General features: G+C 31.9%; 1 protein-coding gene across 3 annotated transcripts in view; it reads left to right on the forward strand.

Annotated features, from left to right (window-relative positions):
* The window catches only part of LOC113502131, a 194,204-nt gene that overhangs the window by 72,387 nt on the left and 94,137 nt on the right, over positions 1-27,680 (forward strand). The window contains exon 1 of one of the 3 annotated variants that reach the window (XM_026883513.1): positions 7,023-7,318. The exons of the other annotated variants lie outside the window; for them this stretch is intronic. The gene's annotated coding sequence lies outside the window, so the exon portion shown is untranslated. Of the gene's footprint in view, positions 1-7,022; positions 7,319-27,680 lie in introns of those variants that run through there. 3 annotated transcript variants of the gene reach the window in all.

The following is a 27,680-nucleotide window of genomic DNA, read 5'->3' on the forward strand; positions in this document are numbered from 1 at the left end:
AGGACTCACTTAAGCAGGATGGCCGAGTTGTAAGGTTAAGTAATTAAGTAAGGTGTAGATATTGTTATCAAATATTAGCCAGTATGCGCCTACAAATTAATATTGAGAACTATGCTTCAGTTTATATAAATAAACCTAAACGATTATTTGATTGTACCGAATGCCGGTTAATGTATCGATTTGTCTATGACAACACTGTGAACGAATGACATTTAGTTTTGACGTGAAAATGATGCATTCTACTTTGTGAAATTGCACCGGTCAGTTGTCAGAAAATAAATCTATTTAAATTACAACCATCATCGTTTAATTTGCGATATAAAGCTGAGATCCTTCATATTTCTGTTGTCTTTCTTAACCGATCTCTGCCGGTAACCTGATATGTTGTCACCTATTCTTGTTAAATTAATTCCTATATCTATTAATTGATATTCCTATATTATACACAGAATTAAACTTCTGAAATAATATGTGTATTGTGACTAGCGCCGCCGGCACTAAGTGACGTACCAAAGAGGTTTTATTTCAGCCTATAAACTGGACTTACAGATTAAATGTGACATACCAAATTTTGTATGAGGTCAGTAATGACATCATTATGGTAATAAACGGATATAGGTGGCCAGCAACTAAATGACTATAAAAACGTGTGACGTCATAAGATTCAAATTGAGAATGTTTCTATGAAATGATGGCACTACGAATGACGTGGAAATTTGTTCTGTGAACAGGAACAATAATTCTATCTTTATTATATTTCAAGTTATTTGTGGATATAAAAAGTTTATTAGCTGAGTTGTTTTATTCATTTAAAAATAAATGTTACTGTAAGTTTATGTGAATTTAATTTAGAGATATTAATATATTTGTAAAAAAAATATTTGCTCTACATTTTAAATTATTTATTTTCATCTAAATAGACTTAGTGGATACGCATAAAATCGTTTTAGTAGCCTACTGTTATAGTATTATGATGATAATTAAACTAAGCAAATAATTATTCATGCCATTATTTTGTTTACAAACTTCTACTGTTACTGACACAGCGCTCTGAAATTTGATTTACTACTTTCAACTTTAAACCATTCGTCAAAGATTCTAAATAGCTAAAACGTAAGATCAGATAAGCAAACTAACGGCCAAATTAAGCTCATTACAACCAAACAAAAGAGTTCAATTTAAATCTAATCATGAAGATACAAACCTGTCCAACCAACTCTTAATGCATTTCTGCTGTTGTTAAAGCGAGACGGCAGACAACACAATGTAGAGCTCTGTCTCGTTTCCACACAGTCTTATCTTAAATAGTGTTGGTAAGCCACCTGTTTGTAATGTCATGGGCAGTAAAAATTTAAATTTACAAACGACACATTAATTATAGAGGTGTAGCGTTCGTCATCAAGTGTTGTAACCGAATATCGATAGCATGTAGGTCAATGCTGTGCAGGCTCGATAAACTTAAGGCTTTTCACATCAACTGCGTTCAGATCGACGATTTAATAGATGAAGATTCTGGATGGATGTTTCGTTATTTCCAAGACTTTTGACTTGAGGTTATAAATTTTAGGTTGTGAGAAAAATATCGATATTTTCGGTATCTTCTAAACATCCATAGAAAATGTATCTGTTTGTAATGGGCCTAGGAAATAGTGAAAATTGTAGGTATATGGGTTTAATCGCTTATAACATCAATACGATTTCTTTGCACTTCATTTTCGAGGCTCTAAGGAACAGAAATTTAGAATTTCCTAAATAGTTATCTATTAAAACTCTGTCCTCGTAAAAATACTATTAGATAATACAAAATACTAAAAGTACCTCAAACATAAAGCATCAATTTGATCATTAATCTAGTGTAACCTTTATAGAACTTTCAAATGGATATCAAAAGATCTTGCGACGTTTCACACGTCACGTACGAAGAGTTATCATGCTAATTTCAACTTTGTCAGAATGGTTTTAGGTTCATTTTGTAATGAAGATAGTGACAGAAAAATGACATACCGAGGGTTATACAGAGAAATGCGTAATAGTGCAGTTAACCTCTTATGTTTGATCTCTTTGATGGCTTATGCGCATGCGTGATCGTGGATTCTGTGAAAACGTCTAATTTTGGAATTACGAAGAAAGTGTATAATGATGGGATTAATAGTGTGTTTGTTTGTGTCTCTCTTGTAATTTTAAAGCATTTTGTATGTGAGATTTTTGAACGGAAGAAGTAAAGGGTTTCGTTGTATTAGAAACTTTTTAAGTAATTTTTTTTAGAATATTTAACGAAAACTTCCATCTGTTTGGTTGACAAAACTAGCATCACCCACAACAGCTGATTCTATGTAAAACATAACCGTATACTATAACCCTTGATCAAAAACTATACGCGATTATAGACACTTAAGAATGCCTACCTATTTGATCCAATTATACCTCATAAAAATTCTAATAAATATTTTCTAAACTTGTTTCTAATCTATCTATCTATAATAAAAATGAATATTTTTTACAAAATAGAATAAATGCAAATGCTTTTTTATTAAATTTATCAAGAAATAAGTATACAAAAGTAATTCGAAAATTCCTCAAAACATCGCAGCAACCTTCTCGTCTGTAACACCACAATAGTTCATCTCCTGACATCTAACACCGTCCTACAGTTTGTCATAGCGCATGTGAGCAAACGAAGCTAATTGCAGTGTCTGTGGGATGCCTGAAGGAGTCTCCGGTCAAGGTCGCCGCAGGCTCGTCATTAACCTGTCATACAAACGTTTTTGTTTACATAGATAGGTACGTCGTGTCATCGGTGTATGTGATTTTGACACGCAGTGATATGACTTGCAAGAATATCGACAATGTACTTATTTAATATTTTCTCTCGATATATCCTAAGATGGAGGAGGGGTTTGCAGGAAAAACTTTATTAGAGAAGAGGGACTAGAAGAAGAAGAAGAAGAAGAGGGACTTCTGCAATTATTTTCTTTCCCGAAATAATTAATTTTATTAATTTTATTTTTAATTTTATGATTTTTATAAGACTTTCAACCGACTTTACTCCTTTATGATAATATGTATTTTAGCCAAAAGTGGAAGTTTTGAAAGAATTGTTTTAATTTCGAATAAGTTAATAAATGCATTAATTATTCTCACATTATGTTTTATTTTCTGTTGTTAACTTTTTTACTACATCGAATGATGTTCAAATTGCTGTGATTGAATATTTAATAGAAGAATGACTAACCGTGGTATAAATTTAAATTAATTGACTATTGCCTAATTTAATTTAAATATATTTATTATGCTCATTAAGCCTCGCCTTTGTATTTCGTCATATATTTTATATGCATGTATTTTAAGTATAATATTTGTCTATCTATTGATGCGTTAATCAAACACAAAAAAAATATATTTTGATTGATACATGTAGTGTTTTTAAAGCCCTTAAACGACTAATCATCTTAAGAAATCTTTATACAAACATTAAATATACAAGGGAAATAAAATTGTTTACTGTTAAAGGGACCATACGAAAGTACACAAGTGTTTCGAGATTTGCGTCAGGCAAGTTGCATCACGTGAATTTCCTCTCCTGTGATAAATTTAGCTATTTCAATATTGTGAACCGTGACTCACAAATGAAAAGTCTTATTTGATGATATTATGTTAAAAATAATAAAAAAATATATTATTAAACAAAAATAATACACAAACAACTTGAAATAAAAACTACTCAGCCAAAATTGATGTAATTTTATGGAACTAAATGACAGCCTCTTCGCATAAATAAAAAAAAAAATATATAAACAAATTGAAAACGGTTGAAAATGTATCAATGTTAAGTAATACAGATTAATTACAATAAGGTTTTGTGTACACCAATAACAATTTACAGAAATTACGTGACTATAAACACGAATGCAATCTGTAGTAAGAAATTAAATGGCCGCTCATATTGCGTATACATTACACCATTATTGCAACGACTTTTTAAAATTTCTCTTTATTAGTAATGTTTTGAAGTCGCAGGAAATAAGATGTCTGGGTTAGTATGTCAAGGTTTTTGGTATCACGGTCACTGATCCACGTTTTGAGATCAAATATGAATAGCACAGTTGGGGCAATTCTGTCGTCGGCTGATTCAAGTCGGTGAATCAATCGCGGTAACTTTCTGATGGCTTTGCGGTTTTTGTTCATTGCGAAACGTGATTCTTCTCTCGTATCTTTATAGAGGAATTATAACTTTGCGTCAATTAATTTTTTAATAAGTTTTTGATTTTGGATAGTATCTAGTTGGGACTCATAACGTGGTAGCTGTGCGGTTCTATGCATTGAATTGTTTGCATGATACCAGTGTGACTTTCAAAGTATTATGTTGGTACACTCTTACTTCTTCTAAGACACCATTGACAAATGTTCTTGTTCTTCTGAAATTATCCAATACGCAGTGAGCTAGCGTGGTGATCCTCAATGCTCAAACCCTCCCTATATTGGAAGGGGCTTATGTCAAAGACAACTATGTTATTTAATGCTATACATGGTCTATATGCTATCACACTGCAGTCCAGTAACAGTTTTGATGCTGAATTTATTAAAATTTATAAAATTTACACACCGCTACCGTTGTAGGTAAAACAAAAGTCATAGGCATTTCGTCAGTAAATAAACTCTTTGCAGTTTTGAGAATTACAATCGCCTTTTTATCATTGCTTCTAAATTTAATAGTTATTTATTTTTATTGTGCCTTCATCATCAATCATCATTAGGTAAGTATTAAACAGAGTTGGGCATAACAGTTCTTCATTATATGCTACTGTATATTGGTTTTCAGAACTCTATACACATGTTTTATTCTTCCTTGACCTTGGCTACCAAATTACGTGAAATCGCTCATCAAAAGGAATGTACACAATACTATTTAGAAACAATTTAAATAATCCAAGTATATATATTCAAAAAGCGCACACATAACAATTTGTATCATCTTATTTGGCATATAGTGAGCGCGTGGGATCCAATGTTATAAACATTATGCTTTGTTCCTCTATCGGTTATTAATATGTCATGTTGTCTGAAAATGACAGCTTGTATCTTCACTCGACATTATATTTATGTTTAACAATGACATATTAAAAAATATATTCAATGATTTTGTTTCACATATCGATTGTATCACTCAATGCAAAAACAAATGTATATCTATGAGTGCGAATGTTGATAAAAAGTTTTGCTTAAAATTATTTAATTGTTCATATACAGTACATAGCTATACCGCCTACATAATTACGAATTTTTCAAATTATTTTATTACTAGCTTTTGCCCGCGACTTCGTCCTCGTGGGTAGAAGTTATGATTTATACTTGCCTTGTTTTTTTCACATTTTCCATTGTACGAAGATACAATGGTCAACTCCTATTAGTCTCAGCGTGATGGTTTATAGCCTTCCTCGATGATAGTCTATTCAACACAAAAATATTTTTTCAATTTGGACCAGTAGTTCCTGAGATTAGCACGTTCAAACAAACAAACAAACTCTTCAGCTTTACATATTAGTATATAGATTTGCAAGTTATATAGTAAAATAGTTTGTGGAGGATGGATAGGTAGAAGTATCTCCTAGTAAAATGAGGGAATCACGTGATTTGGGTAAACGGTCTCTTTTATTAGAGTGAACCAAAGGCTTTCATTTTAGGTTATTTCAACGACAAATTATGTTTAAAAAAATGTTCCATGTAAAGGTTAATATCGTGCTAAGTTAATCTCTAAGTTATTTTTTCATGTCAACATTACAAACATGTGTGTGGGCCTAATAATAATAATAATAGGCCTAATGCCTTAATGTGTAATTGGTCATGTAAAAAAAAACAATCTGAATAGTATCAAATTCTAAACATAAACCTTTCTCTTCATAGAATCTTGTCCGTCCTTATTCTTGTCCAAACATCAAATGCACAAGCAAAAGCAAAATGAATTATGACTAAAACACATAATTCAGTAGGAAGTTGTTTGATTCTAGTGAATTCCCTGCACTTAATACATACGTTTGGAAGGTCACAAAATTATAAACAGAATTCCAATAACTATTTTAGTGTCCTCGGTTATCGATGACACGTAAGAGGACATCGGAGGAGTGACGTCATCAGATAACTCTGACCTCTGGTGAGTGACTTATCATGTGAAGAAATAGGCTAAAACTTTGCTTCGACCTTTTGGGAAAAGTTTTGAGAATATTTTTTATTCTAAGAGAATACCAAAGGTTCTGTATTATTTCACATCGGTTGCAATTAGTTTATTGGTAGTTCACATTTTAGTTTTGATCCTGATAGCTGAAATCTTTGTTAGCGTGATTTAAACACGATTGAAAATGAATACTTAGTTTAAATTTCATGCCAGGTTAAAAAAGAAATCGATGGCAAATATCGTTGGGTATTTATTTATTTGACAATGAAAAAGATACATTTAAAAGGAGGTCGAATTCTTCCCAAAACCAGGTAACTCATCGCGTCATAAATTTTATAGACAAGGTCAAGGCACAAAGCAATTTGTAATTAATGACGAATACTGTGAGGCTGTGTTGTGACGTCACTGTTTCCTTTCGACCTCAGATGGGTTAGCCTTTACTGTGTCGTGGAAGAAATGACACGCTGTATTTAGATCCGTCTCACCTTGTGTGTTGTGTGGTACAAGTAGTGAGATAAAGAGAGCTATTAGGTTGATTATAGAGACTTAATTTTCTTCCCTGATTTTATTGAGCAATTTAATAATTTTGATCTGATGTTTTCCGAAAGCAGTTGGATGTCATCGATTTTTACCAAGACCCAAACAAATTCAACATGAGCAAGTTAATTTAAATATTAATTCATATGATAGATTCAATTATATTATTTTAATTAAAACAAATAAAAAAGTCACGTAATTAATTTAAGTTTATATCCCTTAATGCCGTACAAAAGTCAAAACTGACGAATAGTGGTAAATGCTGCGGGTTTTTCTATGATAACTCATCGCAGCATATAACTCGCTACCGCTTATCACTCGCGCCTAAATCACAGTCTCGATAGCAAGGTGATTAGTATTTCGGGCGGCAATGGTGGGAGTGGCGCGCGCAGTCTCTTGCCGCCAGCCGACCCGTGCGCCCGCGCCGCCAAGCGCACAAACGCGCTAAATTCAAACCCAAGGACCAATGAACTGTACCCTACAAAAAAAAGTGCTTAAATGCCCCCAAAAGTGTTCTACTCAGTGTTGTGTGCCAATAAAGTGATCATAAATTTTAACTAGTCGCGACTACGGGAGCGACTTTCACTTGTAACCAAACAGTTTTTGCAAACGGTGAGTGTTTTTCGCTTATTTTAATCAGACGTCGCGTAATTGTTCGCTGTTTGGTGTGTTACACAACGGAGTCTCGTTTCGCGACGCGCGGAAACAATTTCGAAATTGTCTCTTTGGTTGTATGTTTTTAGTTCTCGTATTGAATTGAGTTTATACGGAAGTGGATCAATTAGCGTCTAATAATTGGATTGGATCTGGGGAAAATTTTAATTGAACCTTTTAGAGTAGTGCTCGTTGATGTCTTTTGTATGCGTAGCGCGGAGCTACGAAAGTGTAGCGGCTTCGTATATTACGTCTGGGACGCGTTTGTTGCGTTTTCTCGAGGCCCGCACGCAATCTATCATAGTCATGTATTTAACATTTCTTGCGTTGATAATAATCTATTCTTATAGGTATGTAATAAGTAGTTGAAACCATTCTAGAAACGTCGGTGGCTCGCTTTGTCCGATAAAGAATTTATTTTTTTAGGTAACCTATTTACGAGTTCCTGACTCGTAGTTAAAGTAGTTCATGATCAATGTATGTTATTATATTAAAAACAAAACTTTGTTCCTCTTCAATCCATCTCTTGAGGGTAGTATTTTTCAATCCCCCCCCCCACTAATTCATCATAAACTGCTTGGCACATTGAATACCAATCATGAAGATTTTCTAACTCTGAAACAAATAAATCAAATGTATTCTAAAATAAATAGAAGTTACGTATTAAATAATATTTTCTACGCATAAAATTTCTTCCGCACAACCTCGAACCCGGAACCTATAGCGCTGCACCTACCAAGACACATATCTCATAAAAAAGAAAACCTCTGTCAATTTCCTTCGTTTCACACAAACAGGATTTCTAGAGGTCGTTTAACACAGGTTTTATTGTCAGCCATTTAGAATTTTGTCATGTTACCGCTACTCGTAAAGTTTACTGCATCTTGGTATTTAAACGTGAGAAAAGGATATTATGACTAAAACTAATTGTTTAACAGTTTTATTTACTTGTAACGTATCTTGTCTTTCATCGCTGAGGTTTAGCAGAAGCCTTCAGCTAACCTACTTTTGTCTGGCTTATTCAATAGACGTTCTTCAATTAAGGATTTTCTTATGGTACGAAGATCTTTGATCCTTTTTATATCCTGCAATATGTTGGTATTGCGCATTGCCCATTTTTTCATACTTGAGCACCCAAGATTGTAAAAAATTCTAATGGTTGACTAACCCGCAACGATATGATGTCTCGAAAACTTAAGTGACAGTAATTGACAGCTAAAAATTTACAGTTGCTGCTGTGAAATTCCTATTTTTTTACGGCGGTATGTAATACAGTACGTTCAACATATTATAACATGAATCATCATGTTGACAAAAATTGTGTACATTGATCTATCACTTTACTTTGGCACTTACAATTACGGAAACAATTCATTGAGGAACTCGTGGCTAGTCACTAGTATAATTTGATCTAAAACGGGTTAAGCTACGATTGATACGCTTGGTCAGAGGATAGGTGACCATCTATGCCACAATGAGTTCCTTCGTTTTTCGGAAGGCACGTTAAATTGTGCGTCCCGGACGTTATTTGGTCATCTTTGGTGTTGCCCAGGTATCTGGGTTGGGGAGGTCAGATAGGCAGTCGATCTTCGTGAAACAATGATAATTAGTTGCATTCCTTAGCCTGGAAGCCGTACGTCTAGGATGGTGAAAACAGAAATAATTCAAATGACATCACATTGTCCAGTATATTCGTGATCTTAGTTCTTGTATGATTTTGATGCTTATGTTTCCCCAGCATTGGATCAGTTGCAGGCTGTATTAATATGCCCGATGACATCAATCTTTAAGCAAAGTTTCTTAAGTTGTGTCGTAACTTGGTTTCGTTAACCTTCACTCGTATACATTAACTATTATTTGCATACGTTTTAACTTGGCTTAAGTTGAATATTAATAATTGTTTCCTATGTTTGGAGTTCCTATCTTGGATGTTTTTTAGTAATGCTTTAGACATGTGTTATTATTTTGTTTATGAGTATTTTTTCTTGAGGTTTAAACAAGAAATAGCGCCTTTTATCTGTCGTCATGTAATACCTGTCCAAGAATTTAGAAGAAATAATTGTATACAGAAAAAGAAATAATTTGAACCACTTTTAGACTTTTTTGAAACGATTTGCACTTTTTACTATTCCCCAATTATTCTATTCGTACTTGGCATTTTAAGAAACCAATTAGAATCCCACTCCAACTCCAAAATAAATCTATCAGATTAACAGAGATAACACTCTTTGACGATTGTGTTAGTTTACATTTATACAGATTTCAAGGTTTCCATCGATCACTTTGTTGGTAAATCTGTCGCAACATTATAATTAAATTCTACATATTACCATCTCGATTGACATTAATTTTGCAATAACTTTATATGCGAATATGTAAATTTTAACGTTATCTATTGAAACATGCGTACAGTACGTAATTTCAATATCTCTTGATGGTCAATCAGTGTGAAATGTCAACAAATGCGTTGGAATGCAAATAAATGGATTGTCATAATTATGAAGATATCTTGTCAAACACTTACTCTAAACATTCCGTACAATGCTTATTATAATTACTGCTTACAGTGTTTTATTCTTTCACTATTTGTAGTTAAAATTAACTTCGTAGATTGCTATAAGGTCAAGTTTGGAAAATTATTTGTGTACTGGGATAATATTTGACATCAATCAAAATATACTTGTGTTTTTCAATCTTTATCGTGTTACGTTGAAAAAAAATATGTTTGTTTTTATATTAGACCATTTTTATATTTATTTGCTTAGCCGTTTATAATATTAGTGTGATTGAAAAGTACTCGTCTCATTATCCACTTACCGTTTTACTTTTGAAAACTAAAACGGAAAGTAAATACCTACGTATAACATGGACACACTTACCTACATACAAACATTGTTTGCTAATGCTAGATTTATGTCATCAAGCGACCGGGGAAAGGACTAACAATGCACAGTGGTCCCACGCGCCGCACCCAGTCGAAAACATTTCGAAATATATGTTTTTTTTTGTATGAAATTAACACAATAGCGAGTTTGAAGCTCAAGCTACAATTTTATAGTTCACAAAAGAACGAATGGTTAATGGTCCGGTTAACCGCTTTGTTATGGATTAACAAATAACGTTATAGTTTAGGGTTGGCGTTTAGAGAAATTTTGATACTTTCGTTCTAATATTTTTTTGTTTTACCTGTGAAATAAAAACATTTTGTCAATTTTCTTGTAGATTAGATTTCATCATTATATAATGGTTAAAATACACCTAAATATATATCACTCGTTCGTGTATAAATAATAATGCCTTTATAATTTTTGTCTTTAGGTAATAAATGTTTGTCTAATAACTGTATTATCAATTACAACCTACATAAAATATGTACATATAATAAAAAAAGAAACATTAAATAACATTCGTATTCAAACATCAAAAGTGAAACTAGCAACCCTAGCCTTGTGTATTAGGTATAACTGACTGCAACAATGACAGGTCATCAGCTTGTGTAACTACGTGTGCATGTGTTTGTGTTGTAACGTGTATGTGTGCACAGTAGCATCGTAAAATCGGTCATAGATCGGTTACAGTTACTCGTAGTCAATGGAGTGATTGTTTTTCAATAACATTTGACCATTCCGGTGGTCATTGTCTCTTAGAAGATTGTTTTGAGAGCGAGATAGCACTCTACGACGTTTATAACGCCATCTCACTCAACAGAAATCTTGCTTTAAGATACGGTGGTAGTTTCCTTGTTAGAAAACCGTTGTTATAAACATATTGTTCGTGTTTATGAGCAACTAGAAACCTTTTTATAGCCTTGTTAACTTGTATACAAGTCTGCCAAAATGAGGTAGCGTGTCAACGGTGTGTATTCAGGCCATCTATGTTTTAACCGCAGTGTATGCGGCTTGGCCTCTTTGCGTTGAAGTTATGGAGACGTTTGTGGAGGAGTGCTAAGATCTTCATCAAGTTTAGAAATTAAAATTAGCTCCTATCTTTGCTCTGGCTATTGATTTGTAAAATCTCGCTTATTAATAAGTTTGGTAAAGTAGTTAAAAAGACGTTCAAAATATGAGTCCCATAGTATTGTAACAAAACAGTGCATTGTATTAAACAAAAAAATGTCGCGAATATTATTTGTGTCGCTTTTACGTATGCACAAAAGTGTGATACGCATTTAATACGTAACAACAAAACAAGCCTACAAAAATTCAAATTAACATAGCCATCAAATTTCTATTACATAAGCCTCTCAAATCAAAAATTGTTGAATTTAATGAAATATTCTTGGTATTTGTTTTAACAGAGCTCTTTGAATAAGTGTATACAGTACGAACAAACGAACACATATTTCATTGACCATGTTTCCGAGCACAATAAGGTCGACGGAAGAACATTATTTTTGTATATCTTTTCAACTATTATCTTTTCCGATTCGCTAGAAACGCGGGTTCCGGTAGGATATGAACAAGATTTTTGCCAAGCGAATTTGAACCTTGTTATCCTTAACAATTCGTTTAAAACGTTTAAGGATATTAATCGGACTGGGTTTTGTATTTTAAGTTCAGTTTTCAGTGTAGCGATTGTTTTTTTCTTGCTAGTACCAAATCTATCAACGGAGACTCGCGTGCTTGTATACAGCTTTTTAAACATTTTATGTACGTTTATTGCCTTGTCGTTCATGTTTTGACCTTAATTTTGCTCCAGTAGACATTTAACTAATGAAAAGAAATATTTGTTTCACGAAATATGTTATGTAGTAAAATTGTGATAAGGTATTGAAAATTCTCAAAATTGTGTGTTTCTTAATTGACTTGTTATAAAATAAATCCTTTGCTCAACCATTGCGTCTATTACTTGTTACAAATTTAAAAGTAAAATATTTTGCTTACTATTGTCATACAAAATATCGATAGTCAACTGTTTCAATCTTTAAATACCATAAACTGAAATAAACATAATTTATTTTGAACAAATATTTAAAAACTAAAAGTATAGAAAATTGTGTTTTAAATCTAATTTATTTAAAACAGAATATAAAATAATCTATTTTAAAATCTAGATCATTTTAAAGCAGTTATTTATGTAAGATTACCTATCGCTAGATGAATGTGTCTGTCTTCGCAGCTCCACAGATTTCTCTGATGAGCTCAAGAGATGACATACATACATACATACCGACAAAGTCGTAAAATATGAGATGAAATACTGTTATAATACTTTTAGACCATCTAGATACTAAGGGGGAGGCTTATTTTCTGATAACCTATATTGTGTATAATGAAATGAGCTCAAAACATGTATCCACATGTTTTAAGGTTATTTTTTTAATTTTTGACAGTCTATAGCCCATAATCAAGTCCAGGAACTAATAATTATGTTCGAACTTTTTTAAAGGTTGCCTAAACGATCATTGTATTAGTTTTAATTGGTGTACTCGGGGGCGCCTAAATACACTTACAGAAATAGACATATTCAAAAAACAACACAAGAAAAAAAACATAAATAAAATCGTCTTAGCATCTTTTAAGAGAACATTTACCTAAAAATTTACATCTTCATTAACAACTTCTTCAATTCATGTGCATACGCACATATTTAACAAAGATCCACTAACTAAAATTGTCGTCGTAAAAATCTTAAAATCCTTAACAAATAAATAAGGTACACGTGACATACAAAAAGCCCTTTCAATTTCCACAGCACTTACAATAGATGAAGGTAGCGACTCTATATAAATGAATAAAACACACAGTAGTAACCGAAGACCCACCACCAAGACTTAAAACAATATTATTGTGGCTGTAGAAGCAAGATAGCACTCTACACGGAGCATAGCGCCGTCTCTTTTACACATCTGCAATGATATCGCTTTAAGAGGTGTTGGTAGGCACCTGTTTGCTTTCGCCATTACAATTAGCGTCGCACGCGCCGTCTTGCGAAACCGAACTCTGACGACATTAGCCGACGACAGCCGAGCATTGAAAACGCAATATCAACGACCAACGTGTAATATTAAAATATTCATAGTGTTGTAAACTTCAATGTCTGTATATGATGTTCTTGAATGGTTTGTTCCTTACTAATTTCTTTTGTAAAGATGTTATGAAAGTTATGTTGAAAAAAATAATACAAACTGTGCTTAAGTGTGTTCGTTTTTTAATTCGCATTTTTTTTTTACTTCATCCTCATTAGTTTTCGCTAGTACCTATCTTTTTTATTTTTAAAATATCAGATTAAACATCACAATTATTTTATTTAAATAATAATACAAATGTTTAATAAAACCTCTTTTCTTGGAGGTAGATCATTTTCCAAGGCTACTGTAGTCTAGGTTTTTATCACAATGCTTTCACCGTTAGTCGGTGATGTTAGATATATTTTCTCTACTTTAATCTTGATAGTACCTACGGCTCGGTTTAATTACCTTGTAATAAATGCCGAGATTACAGTGTACTGACGACTTTTTTCTGAGCTGTAATAGAGACGTGAAATAATGGCACACCTTAGAATTTCTCTTATTCGGTAGTTGTTTGCGAACAGTAAATAACTGAATGAGTACATGCACAAATACAAAGTTTACATACAAATTAACGACACTGTATGAAAGTGGTAAAGCATTGATACTTAATAAATTTAAGCCAAGCTAAAATTATAGTCGCGTAGAATAGCAATGGACCTAGTGCTGTACCTTGAGTAACACCACAAGTATTTATTTTAGTTTTTAGCATATTTTTGACTATATCCCTTTTCAGGGAATAAGTTTATAAAACGACCAAGTTATATTTAAGGAACGTTATTTTCCTAAGGGCTACAAGCTAAACAGAGTCAAAAGCCTTTGTCAAATCAACACACAAAGTGAATATTGATTCCACAAAACATACCAATGTTCATAAACTATTCAAAGATTGCTGATATTAATAGCTTGCTTGTTAGAAAGGAAGGAAAGAGTGGAAGCATTCATTTTTAATTAAAATACTTTGTATTCATTATCGTGTAAACAAAACTCGTTTCATTCAACATCGATGATATTTCAATTAGAAATATTTTGTTAATGAGCTTGTTACCAATATTGGTGTTGGTAATATTAGTGCAACATCGGTTTCAATATTTAAAAGCAATTAAAACTTCTTGATAATTGGTAGAAATGAAGGCTAAATGAAAGAAGACATTAAGGCAAAGGTATTTTTAATAGATGACAATAAATTTAAATAAAAAAATATGAAATCTTGTACAATTGTACCACATGAACTATTCCTGATTAAACTAAATTTGTTGGGTTCAAAATGATCAGAAAAAAAACAGTGCAAAAAGGACCTAAATTTACAACTTCGAAAACAATCCTACATTGTGCACCATGCCTAACAAAAGATGAAACAAATAACAATCAAGAAAGTAGACAAAAAAAACATCTGTCTTGGTATAAGGTATTAGAATTCAGGTATACATTATATGCTATTAGCATACTAATATACAAATTATATAATATAAATCAGTGACATAATAAAGACGATACTTTTATTTTTATATCACCCGGATCTTAAACCCGTCTGTTGAGTACAGCCTTCGTTCTGTCGCGCCATTTCTGAATATTGAAGAAGCCTACCGAATTCTTTCTATTTTAGATTTTAATTTGTTTTTGGTTATGTGAGTAACTTTATGGGAAAATTTTACTGATGACGTAAATATAAATTAGTTCTTATGTTGTTTGTTTTGAAATTATTAATTAGTTTTCTCTGTGTTTTTCTTTTTTAACGTTTAATTCATCCATTCGGATTTAATGTCAATATTTTTTTTTAATTTTTTTTTTACTAGATCCGAATTTTTTAAACTTCTTTACGACTACTTAATATAGGTAATTGATAATTGTTTAAGATAAATATTTTACTTTGAAACATTTATCATTATCATACATTACAATGCTAAGCAGTAGCAAATAACATTATTAGACAAATCTAATGCAGAGATATGCAAACTATTTGTGCTAATAGTTTAGCATAATTGTCTCGTACGAATAGGACGTCAATAAACCGATCGAAATTATTCGAACCGCGGAATAATTTGCATAATCTCGCATGAATATCATCACGAGGGCTTTACGTGATAGAATAAATTTGTTTATGATATGTCATTTTATTTTAAAATATAATTTGCATGAATTAATGTGTTGCCAATATATTTTTGATAAGGCACAATCAGCTTTAGAGACATTGTATTTTAGTTTTCACATAAAAAGACTGTCTTTGTATAAATTGCGCCCACGCTATTGTTAGTCAAGATTTATGTGTATTTTACATCCAATTTTAAGTATTGTTAACTTGTCTGACATTTAGATTTGGATATAATTAAAAACGCACCTTCTTTTGTTATTAGTATTTTATTAAACACCTTTGTTTCCAAGTGGCATATTTTAAAGGCAACGAAGATAAACAATCTAGTAAGTACGGTCATTTTTATCATTCTATTAGTTTTATAAAATAGTTTTGAGGAAAACTAGAACTGATCAAGTAAATGTAAATAGAACATGAAAAACTCTGAAATAGGCACCAAACAAATAACCATTCAAAACAAATTAATGAAAACTAAGGTTTTAATTGAACAAGAACGACAATCTAGATTAAAAAAAAAAGTATAGATATTTGACACTCAAACAAAAGCAAACAAAAATTCCATCTCTTTAATTTCCTTTTTTATTTTTAAATTAGGAATCGAACCACAAGTGCACATATCAATATCAAAAATTAATTAGAAGCCGATATCGGAGCATCGAAACGCAATGCCCATTCGATTGTAATTAATCAAATGAATAATTAAACTGGACTACACTAGTTGTAACCGGTTTTGTCTAAATAGAAAGAAAGTTATTGTCCTATTCGATTTCATAGTCAGCCCTCGGGATAAAAATAAACTGTTTTTTTTTTTATAAAATGAGATGTGATTAATAATTGTTAATATTTTAATACTAGTACAGTCAGCAGAACAAGTCGGTTGAAACAATTATAATTTCAAAGCGCTAGTATTTTTATTGATATGTAGGATAAGTATTATTGAGATTAGATATTTAGGTACTTAAGGTGTTAATAATAATAATAACTCATTGAATTTGCTTAGGTTCTGTTTTTTAATATCATTCTCTTCAGCAACTTCTATTGCTAACCGTACTATAAAAAATAAGAATGAGAAATTTCTTTGACTTATCTTTGTACATTAGTTACCTTTTTTGTAATAGCGAAAACACCGCTAAGTCCTGTCATAATTAAAAATATTAGTTATTACGGTAAAAAAAAAACATTAGTCATATGTGTTGTAATAGTATGTATCTTGCTAATTGCAATGTCTAAAATATGTTAAGTTGTTAATTCAAGTTTAAACAATACAATATTAGGTAGGTAGGTTTCGACAACAGCTTTGAAAAAAAAATGAGAATGATGAAAAGGTTAAAATTAGTAGCTGTCAGAATAATATTTGCATGCTGAAAAGGAATATATTGTTTTAAGACGCGCAAATGATTTTCAACCTTATTGGTATATCTTCCACATTTTTGGTCGATCATAACTTATACAATAATTAAATTAAATAGCTAACAAATGATTATAACAAAAACGATGTCACTATTGCCAATAAAAATCCAATTAGTGGTAACTTTATTCACGCTTTTAAATAATTAAACATTAAAATAAATTAAGTGATAGATATCATAATATATTTTAAACAAAAGAATACAGTTTTAGAAAACATGCTTTTAATGCGGGGTAAGAATTATAATATATATTCCTGATTTAAATACATAAATTAAATATATTTCGTAAAATGTATTTATTGAATGTAAAACGCGATAGCTTTTTGTGTTACGATCTATTCTTTTATTTTATTCAGTATGTGCTTACGAAAATGCTGACTTCGTTCAATATTATAACAATGGAAGAGATCTGAAATAATAACTTATTACTATATTTTTTGTATCCAGAATTTATGAATTATTTCACTACTTATAATGAGACGAAAATGGACCAATTATGTAGTATTAAGCATTTATTTATAGGCTGTTAACAGCTGTTTTGTTTTTTTGGTATTCATTGCTAAGTAGATCATAATTATGTACCACCTTGCCATATAAAAACTAGAGAACCAGGAAATGAAAGAACTTGAAATATTAATTATTTAATATAATTAATTTTTACTAATTAAAACTTGCTCTAAATTTTAATATTTCAATTGTTTTTACGATTATAAACGTTATGCAACTTTAAAAGTAGACCTCAATCTTTTTCTTTTTTCTGAAAAAGAATATAACAATACTGAAATGTTCTGATGTTATTTTTAAATTTCTTATACAGTTGTCTATTAAAAACCATTGCTTTATGGGGAAAACTATTTACTTAATGCCTCTAAGACAACATAATCAAATAATGAATTCGAAAGAAATATGTGTTTACAAAAAAATCGATAGTAAGTATACCAGTAATCGAGTAATCTCAGCATTGCAATCGATGAAAGTGAATAAAAACAATGTACGCGAATGAAGTCTGGAAAGCGAGCTAGTATTAAATAAAAAAGTTGTAGGTTGCCATGTAACACACACACGCATACAATATAAATGTACGATTCAATCGAAACATAATTAATCGGACTATTTTACGTGTGTGTGACATTTAAAACTTGTTTCTCTCAATTTGGCACCACCCGACGACCTTTGTCTCGGCCTCCGCCACTAAAAAGAATGTTACTATCGGACACTTTAATTAATATGTCGGAATATTGGAACCAAGGTTTGTGGCATATGGATCGAACTGTTTTTGTTGGTGCCAATATTGGTGGAATATTGGTCGAATATTTGTCTTTAGTGTGGTTAAAGACAGTTCCGCGTTCCACCACGTGTTTTGCACGCATGATTAATTAACACTTTATAAGTTTTTTAATCGATTTTTTAAGGTTAATTTTTATTAAAAATATCTTTAATAAAAACAGTCCCCATATTGCCATATTGGTGTTAAACACTCAATCATCTGTAGGATAATAATGATAGGATTTGTAAATGTCAGTCTGTCTTTCGTAAGGCTTTACGTCCGGTTATTAAAATACTTCCGTTTATATTGAGAAAGATATAAAATGTTATTTTTATGAGCTTTTGATTGGGCTGTAATAATTTTATACGCCACTTGATTTGATTGAAATCTTAACTGTACATGTGACTGATTCTTTTAACTTAATCGATTACTTTGGTTTGTTGATCAATGGACATCACAGTAATTATAAATGCTTTGGTACTTGGCTGTCTTTATTTTCTTAAGAATAGGCAGAGCCTTAGTTTAATATTAAAGCTTATACATTTTCTATTTTTTCAGGAACTCTATAATATATTTTAAATAAGAAACTACATAACCATATAAATGTTAATTTTAAGAAACAAATACGCAACAAAATAACCTCCTTTATTACCTAATAACTTAACTTTTGTGAGGGAGATTCAATAACGATTTTATTTAATAACAATAATATGTACCTAGTACTTGAGCAAACCTTTATTAAATATATAAAAGTTCTCCTACTTTTAGACGACAAAACGTATTAAAATCAAGCATTTCTTAAAATACAATGTGTAGTTGACCGTATTAGCATAAAGGTTGCATAGGCTATGTTTAGTCATTCTAGATCCAAAGAGGTTGTATCGCGGTTGACATATGATATTCGCCTTGACCCAGTACAAAACAAATGAGTTCTGATTTCTCGTTGACATGCTACGATACAATAGACTTGTTATTACAGTAATAAGGACTATAACTACATCGTAACATGATTAGGTATAGACGAATCCTAAGCTGATATAAATTATTGTGTTTTGGGTAATGTGGGTTTAAATAAAGGCTGGTTTGAAACTAATTCATGTCTATAATAAGCACATTCTGTGACTTGAAAACAGTTTTTGTTTATGTGAATGATGTATGAAGTTGGTTGAAATATACAAAATAATTATTGCATTTACCTGTATAATCGATAAACAGTGAAATATTCTCTATTTTGATACCTGAAAATAAATTAGGTTTTCCTCTCTAAGCAAGCTTATAACTATATAATATACTAGCTGTTGCCCGCGACTTCGTTCCCGTGGGTAGAAGATATATGTTATGATTTATACCTGCCCTGTCTTTTTTCACATTTTCCATTGTATCTCTCCGCTCTATTTGCTCCTATTTGTCGCAGCGTGATGGTTTATAGCCTGAGCTATGTTTGTGATGAATGGTCTATTCAACACAAAAATAATTTTTCAATTTGGACCAGTAGTTCCTGAGATTAGCGCGTTCAAACAAACAAACAAACAAACTTCAGCTTTATATATTAGTATACATATATAACATATTGACCCTCTGAGCTGATCCCTTCACAAGATACAGCCGTTAATACACACACTAACACCATCACAGTTTATCTAGACCGTCTGTCAGTTTCTAGCTCAAATTAAAAACACTTAAATGAGGTGAAATCGCACATTACAGTGACATAATTTGAATATAATAAGCTGATACATATTCATACGCGGTGACGTAATTATATGATGCGTTGCCCTCGGTTATTCAACTTCGAAAGTAAGAGAAAAGTAGAGAAATTCACGTCTAAACACAAATGTCGTGCCGTATGGACTCATAGACCGTAACAGAAATGAAGTTTATGTACAAATAAATTCAAACCTTATGTATGTCACAATACAGTCTGAAATTGCAGTTGTTATTCGATTTTACATGAAAGTCAAAAAATGTGTAAGCGGTAATTATTTATTTTATTGCGTATTAAATGTAGTTAATTATTTTCTTGGGTTGTTCAACTAGCGTGTAATAGTGTGCATTAAAATTACGTAAATAGTATCATTATTGCCATTTTACTTCCTTTTTTTCTCGAAAAGTGTTGCTAAAACTATACAGTACCTAGATGCTTAAATAATTCTTTGACTGCCCAAATTTTATGATAAAATCTGTGAAGAATCATTACCCTTACGATTGCTATTGTATCAAATGTAAAAGAAAAATAATGTACCTCATTCTTCCCCTTAAAGAAAATGCCACATTAAGGATTTAAATAAGCGTTTCTGGCATCACACACACAGGGCATCGAATCGGCGACACGTCGCGCGCAATGGGTTAGGCGTGGAGACTATACCTGTCGACTGTTCGAGCAGTCATTCAGTTCCCTTCTACTATATGTTTTACAGTTAAAAAAGAGTTTTTGATACTTTCTTTTAAAATCATCACAAAATCATTGATTTTTACTACCAATTTTCATTGACGATGAAAGGGTCATTCATTTTGAATTCCAAAGCTTATTGTGATAAATATCGACCTGATGACCGACAAAAAACCTGACAAATGTCACGTTGTCACGACGAATGCGTTTGATCAATAGCCAGTAGTTCCCATCGTTTCGTGTCACGTTTATTTCGAAACTTTCATCTATCTATTGAAAAATATCATTGTTGCATTTCGAATTTTACTAAATATCATTGTCAAGAATTTTTGTTGGGTAACATGCAAAGAGTTGAGTTTATATTGGAGAATACTTAAAATTATCTAACTTAAAATGAAAGTACTCTTTACTTAAAATGATGGTAACAACAATAAAATAAACTCAAATGCTTCATAAATACAAATAAGTCAACGAAGCAATTCGTAACTATTTAGAAATAATAATTATCGTTTTGATTCTTGCTAACTTATGTTTTCAGTGGGCTCCAATAGTGAGATACAGTCAATATCTTTTTTTAAACCATCAATCTAATGAAACCGAGAGGCTCAGAAAATAAACAAACAATAAGCTACTGATATCTTTAATTTGACAGCTATGTTCAATAACCAAAAATACAGTTGAAGGGTTCACATTTACGTAACTTTGCGAGACAGTGACATAATACCTATTGACTTTTGACATTAAATTACAAAATTGTACGGTTCGGCTTATCGATTTTGATGTGCTATCAAGACTCACGTTCAGCCTAATATCCTAAGACATTGACTGAATGTTCCAATCGTGTAAAACTCATTTGCTTAATAGGAGATCGTATCATTCTTGTTATATCAAACCGCGAACCAAATGGACTGATTACGCAAAGTTATGATCAAAGATATTAAGTTTATTTGGTAATAAGATTTAGCTGTAGTCAAAAGAGCAGACAGGTATTATATTATGTTGTTTGAACTATAGAAATATTTGAAATATTGTTTAGAAGGACTCCAAAATAAAAACAGCCTCCTGCACAAAGGTCACAGACGATTTCTCAAACATTCAGGTCACATGCACAAAAACACCTAGACTCAGGACAAGCTTTCGTGGATCACACAAATGCTTGTCATACTCGGGGATCAAACTTTGGACATATCGCGCTTATGGGGTTTAGCGTGGTGACCTCAACCACTCGGCTACCCTCGCAGTCCACTTGAAAGAGAACCGCCAATCTACGCGGTTTATTGTGTCTTCTTGCGCCGACAACTTCAAAAGACTTATCTCAAAAGGTAGTCTCTTTGAACAGTCTAAACCCCCCAGTTTCAACAATGTTTTAATCGGAATTTTAAGGCTAAGTGCTGTAATAGGTAATAAATTACATGTGCCAAATTCATTCAGATCCGTTAAGCTGTTTTGGCAAGATTGAGTAACAAATAATCCATCAATCATCAACTTTCGCGTTTATAATGCTAGTTCAGACAATATTTTACGTGTTTTCTCTGAAATAGTGTACTTTAGTATAATTTCTGAACATCAAATTTATTGCCAAATGGAAATCAGCGATATCTTTAACGCGAAATGTAACAATATGCCTATTGTTTATTAATGCAATAATTTATTGACTGAATATAAAAAAAAATGTCTTAGACCAAACAAAAAAATAGTTTGATAACATTTTTGTATAGAAATGTTTATTTATAATTTTAAACAAAAAGTTCATCATAGTTTTTATACAATTCAATCTCTCTTCCCGAAACTTCAAAATGATTTATTAATCGGCTTTGAGAGGGCATTCGATTTGTCAGTGAGGGATTAGTTGTCCGTCCATCCGTCCGTTGCGTCAGCCTTAAGCGCTGATGTTTTATTAATAACATTAAAATACAACAATACTGTAAGTATGAAGCATAAAACGCGGGCGTTTTTTGAAGAATGAGAAATTACCACTTTAAGAAGAGTTGTATGTTTTTATTTAAAGTAAAGATGACATTTTAAAGTGTTGGTGTACTTTTTTATGAAGATAAATTATACTGCATTGGTTCAGGTACTTAGATAAAGGTAAAGAATCTTTGTGTTACTTTACCTCGCTATGATAGGAGCTGGAAACCCGATGTTGATTTTCATTTATAAAACATTGACAGTTAATATTTTCTTTGTGTATGTAAAATCAAATATTTTGGTTTAGGTTAAGTCACGATGTTTTGAATCTGAAAATTACCTCAGCCAAACATGTCTAATAAATGATTTGCTGTTAGTTAGTCTCGAGAACTCGAGATCGGCTTAACCGACTTATTTTGATCTTGAAATATTCGTGGAAATCTGAAAGAATGGTTTAAACGGTGATAAAATATGGAAAACTTGCAAAAAACATTTTTTTAATGATTCTTTTGGTCCGTTATCGTCGACTGTTAGGCGCTACATAGTTCGTCAAGACAGCTAGTTCTAGATATATTTCAGTCAGCACAATACAGCCTTTACTGAGTTAACATTTCTGATCGATGACTCAATACAGTTTTATTAAGTAATGTCAATCATAGGAAGTGTCCGCCGGAACTAACTGGGGTCATGACTCGTGACTGCGGTGAATGACTCGGCTTCACCACGTAATGGGGACAGCAGAGATGGTAAACATTTGGCGTTGCCATGGTTACTCGATTTTGTTACGTCTTGCAATTCTGCAATCATGGAGTTTAGATATTTTTCTCAGTCGTTTGACTGGAAAGCAATGCATTGTTTCTTATCAATGTTGACTCTTAAAATTATCAGAGCTTGTGTTTTCATCAATATTTAATTCAGTAATTTACTTTGCCCAATAAATATATGAAGAAATCTCTGACGTAACAATAATTCTTTATGAAAGTGATTGATACTGGACATTAAGGTAAAGATTTCCTAATCAATAAATATATTGCAATAAAAGCAAAACACTAAGTGGTCGCAACTAAGATCATTTAACAAAAAAACAAAAACATCAAACAAATGAAATCGAACCCACTTTCACGGCCTGATTGATCTCACACATCAAACTTATCGACCTATTATTCAAAAACATCTAACAAATAACCTCTAATTAAGAACCAACCTTATACGTCTATGCACAGAGTTCAGATTTCACTGACAAGGTCCATCTATAAATCATTTGCTAGCAAGAAGCGTGATGGATACCATTAAAAGAAAAAAAGAATTAACAAGTAATAATTCGAGATGATACCTGATTACTGTTTTCGGGTTTAGATAAGCTGTTTATCTTAAATTGGCCGGCTTGTAACCGAAGCGTCAATTTTGATGTAAGTCCAGAGAGGGATTTAGGATATTTAGCTGTCAAAACGAATGACAAATAATATTGAATGACTTTTAGTGAATAATCTTGTCTTGAAAAAGGATTATATCGTATTTATTTGGTGTCTTCCTAAAATTATTTTTGGTTTAGTGTGTATAATTAAATTCAATGCAGTGTTTTAAAAAAACTCGAAACAAGATCCCTCATTAAATATGTCTTCAGCAAACTCAGTGATAGAGCTAAAATTCTAGACTAACATACACTGCTACAGCTGTGATGTATTTTTGTCTAAGTAAATAACAAATCTCATTCACAATCCAAACCTCTTGAAGTCACTACATTATCATAGTATAGTATATGATAATGTAGTGTAAATAATAAACATTATCATAGTAGATAATGTTTATTATTTTCGTCACCCAAATTCGTGCCTGCTTGTGAAAGTACCGTGATCAAATCATGAACGTATAAATTTCGTTACGATGCATCGTTGCATAATTACATACAAAGATTTATTACTATAAAGTGGCTCTGTTTTTATTGTGTCTAGTCTAGTATATTTGATGTTTTTATTTGTACATTATTTACGATATTTCAAGACACAAAAGTATCGTGTAAACATACGACACTTATATGACGTGCGCCGATGTTTCCTACTTCAAACTGTTAAAGAAAATGAAATATATGATTGTTGTTAAACTCATAAATCTTGTTAAACTTTAGCAAAAAACAAAATATAGTTCATTGGATGCTGATGGTGAAATGTAAGATAAGAAATGAAAAAAGCTGAATGTGTTTTTTTCTGGTATAATTTTAAAAAGTTAATGATTAACCTTTGTACACAAACTTTTCTTTAAAAGCAGTGTTTAGATTTTGGTACAGTTTTACTTGAACATAACACATTATCTAGATATGACTTAAAAACACATAGGTATCAAAGGAAAACCAAGTGATTTGCCGTCCTTAATAGACGTCGGGACTAACAAAATAGATATTTCTTCTCTATCTCTCTTGCGTCATAATATATGCAGTAGATACATAGCAATTATTATATTCTCACGCATATAAACCACACTCATTGAAAAAATATCTTTAAGGAACATTTGTAATGACGTAACGATTCTTAGTAAACATTTACCTAAAAGGAGATTATAATTAATGAAGTAGAAAAATACCATTTTAATAAAACTTATCCAATTGATTCATAACATTCCCTAGCACCGCGCTCTATATAAATCATATGAGTTGTAAATTTTGAGGAAACGTCACTCAAAATAACACCTGCTATCGATAAATAAAATGCTAATAATTTCCCCTTATTTGTTTCAGGTACCTATCACCTTTTCTTAGAACCCTGGTAACAACTATAGACAGTAAGGAAGTACCAAATGCCACTAAAATGGCCGACAAAGGGAAGCCCTTCGATACACGATGCACTTCGAATATAAACGTCATAATGTTCGTTTCTTAGAACGGCTTTTGTGTTCGATTGTACTTCGTAGTACAGATGCGTATACAAGTGCATTGATAGGTTTTTACGAGGTGATATTAAGGATGGAAGTTGAATTAATTTTGATGTTAGTCATGATTTTGTTTTAGGAAGCTTATAAGTTTATAAAGTTTTAGTCTCTAGAAAAACTAATTAAAAAGTATCTGAAGTTTTTCCTATAAAAATCATGATGAAAATTACCACTGAACTAAATTTTAATTTAAAAAGCATTACAATAATTCAGTGATATTTCAAAATATCTACATATAACAGATTGCACAGTCATTCTTACAAACATTACAAAACGAATCCTTATCTAATTTATGTGTGCGTGACAACGTGACAATCACACACACACGCACACACGTGTTAGAATGCACTGTGCATGCTAATCAAGAGAAATTTGTGTTATATATAAAAATGAGGCGATATCTAACAGGATATCGGCGTCTAGAAGTTTATTGATGACACTACGTTGATTTTTATTTGGTTTCTACCCTTTGGAGAATATTTTTTAATCGAGCTACACATCCAAAAAAGTGTATGTCTTGCGTAGTCGTAGTTGCCAGTAATTACCTTAAGTCTTATGAAGGCGTATTTAAAATTAGCCATATTACTTTTTGCGTGAAAAAGGTTTAACACACTTTTTTAACAAAAAATATAAAAATAAGACCTGACAAGTTAAATATAGATCCACCAGATTTACACCCAAACAACATTGAGATTAATCACTTGCGTGTTAAACAATGATACTATCTTTTATCTGAGGAGCTATCACCACATCTATACCGACTGTTACAGTAGTAAAAGCGAGACAGCGCTATACAATGCATAGAACCACCTCTCTTTCACACATCTACTAGTCTTACTTTAAGTAGGTGGTAGGGCCACAAGATATTTGCAAGACATCTCAAACAAATGTTAACAAAAAGGTTTTTATTTAAATCTTTTCACGCAACCAATGAATTCAATACAAAATCTGTAGGCGACAGATAAAGGTCAATGCGAATTTATTAAGACGTAACATGTCACAGAAGACTTGTACGACGTGTTGGTGTAATTAAAATAAAAGTAACCTCTTTACCTTTTGAAGATTGTTATCATATCTGTTTTAAAAAGTACGTACAATATTTTTAATGCAGTTAATTAAACACATCGTACATATCTATTGGACCATAGAGGAAAATTACGATTTTCTGTACGTCTACGAAGAAAAACGTAAATATTATTACTTTATTTAATTTAATCCTATCTTTCTTGTACTTTGTTTGAAAAAAACGTTAGAAAACATGTATTCATATCAAAAGATAACACTCCAACTTATACTTTCTAACGCGTGATCTTCATTCTTTCCATACTTCTCTAAATCAATCTGATAACAACAAACCGCTCTACATAATCATTTTCCCAACACATGACAAACAATTTGTGTTACTCGTATGAGCTCATACATCGCGACATTCTTATACAGTTCCCATTGTAAATATCTCTGTGTACTGTCATCGGCTGAGGTAATACTTAATCAACTAATAATATAATTGATACACGTGATGTTCATCATGATATGTCAATGTATATCAAGGTTGTTTCGAGAGTAAGATGCTTACTAGCAAAGTAATACATAAATGGCTTTTTGTCTTACTACTAGCTGTTGCCCGCGACTTCGTCCGCGTGGTTAGAAGATATAAGTTATGATTTATACCTGCTCTGTTTTTTCACATTTTCCATTATATCTTCGCTCCTATTAGTCGCAGCGAGATGGTTTATAGCCTAAAGATGCCTTCCTCGATGAATGGTCTATTCAACACAATTTTTTTTTTTCAATTTGGGCCAGTAGTTCCTGAGATTAGCGCGTTCAAACAAACAAACTCTACCGCTTTATATATTAGTATAGATAAATGAAAGTGTGTATGGAAATGACATTTCTTTTTGATAAGACGAAGGTTTTTGTCACCTGTCATTCTCATACGTTTACGTGATTCAGCGATATTGCACGTTTGTCGGCAAACAACACAATCTAAGTTCATGATGAAATTTTATTTTTTTATTCCTTTAATATTGTATCAAACTGAACTCAAATAAACTAAGACTTTTAAACTCCATTTTCATAGTTAACTTAGTGCTATAGTACTTAGGTACTTGCCGATTATGGGCTAAGCTTCATCTGGCAAAGTGGGATACAAAACTCTCTTTATCTCTCTTCCTTTCATTGAAATGACATTGGCAACATGGCACCCAATTGCAACACAGCTGTTCCTCTCAACCTTCTCCTCCTCAAACTCTACCTACCTTCCTAGTGACAAAAGCGTGAAGTTATGTTAAATAAATACATTAAAAGCAAAACGGTACAGTCA

This window comes from Trichoplusia ni, chromosome 16 (assembly GCF_003590095.1).
Source record: "Trichoplusia ni isolate ovarian cell line Hi5 chromosome 16, tn1, whole genome shotgun sequence".
In the NCBI taxonomy this organism is placed as follows: Eukaryota; Metazoa; Arthropoda; class Insecta; order Lepidoptera; family Noctuidae; genus Trichoplusia; species Trichoplusia ni.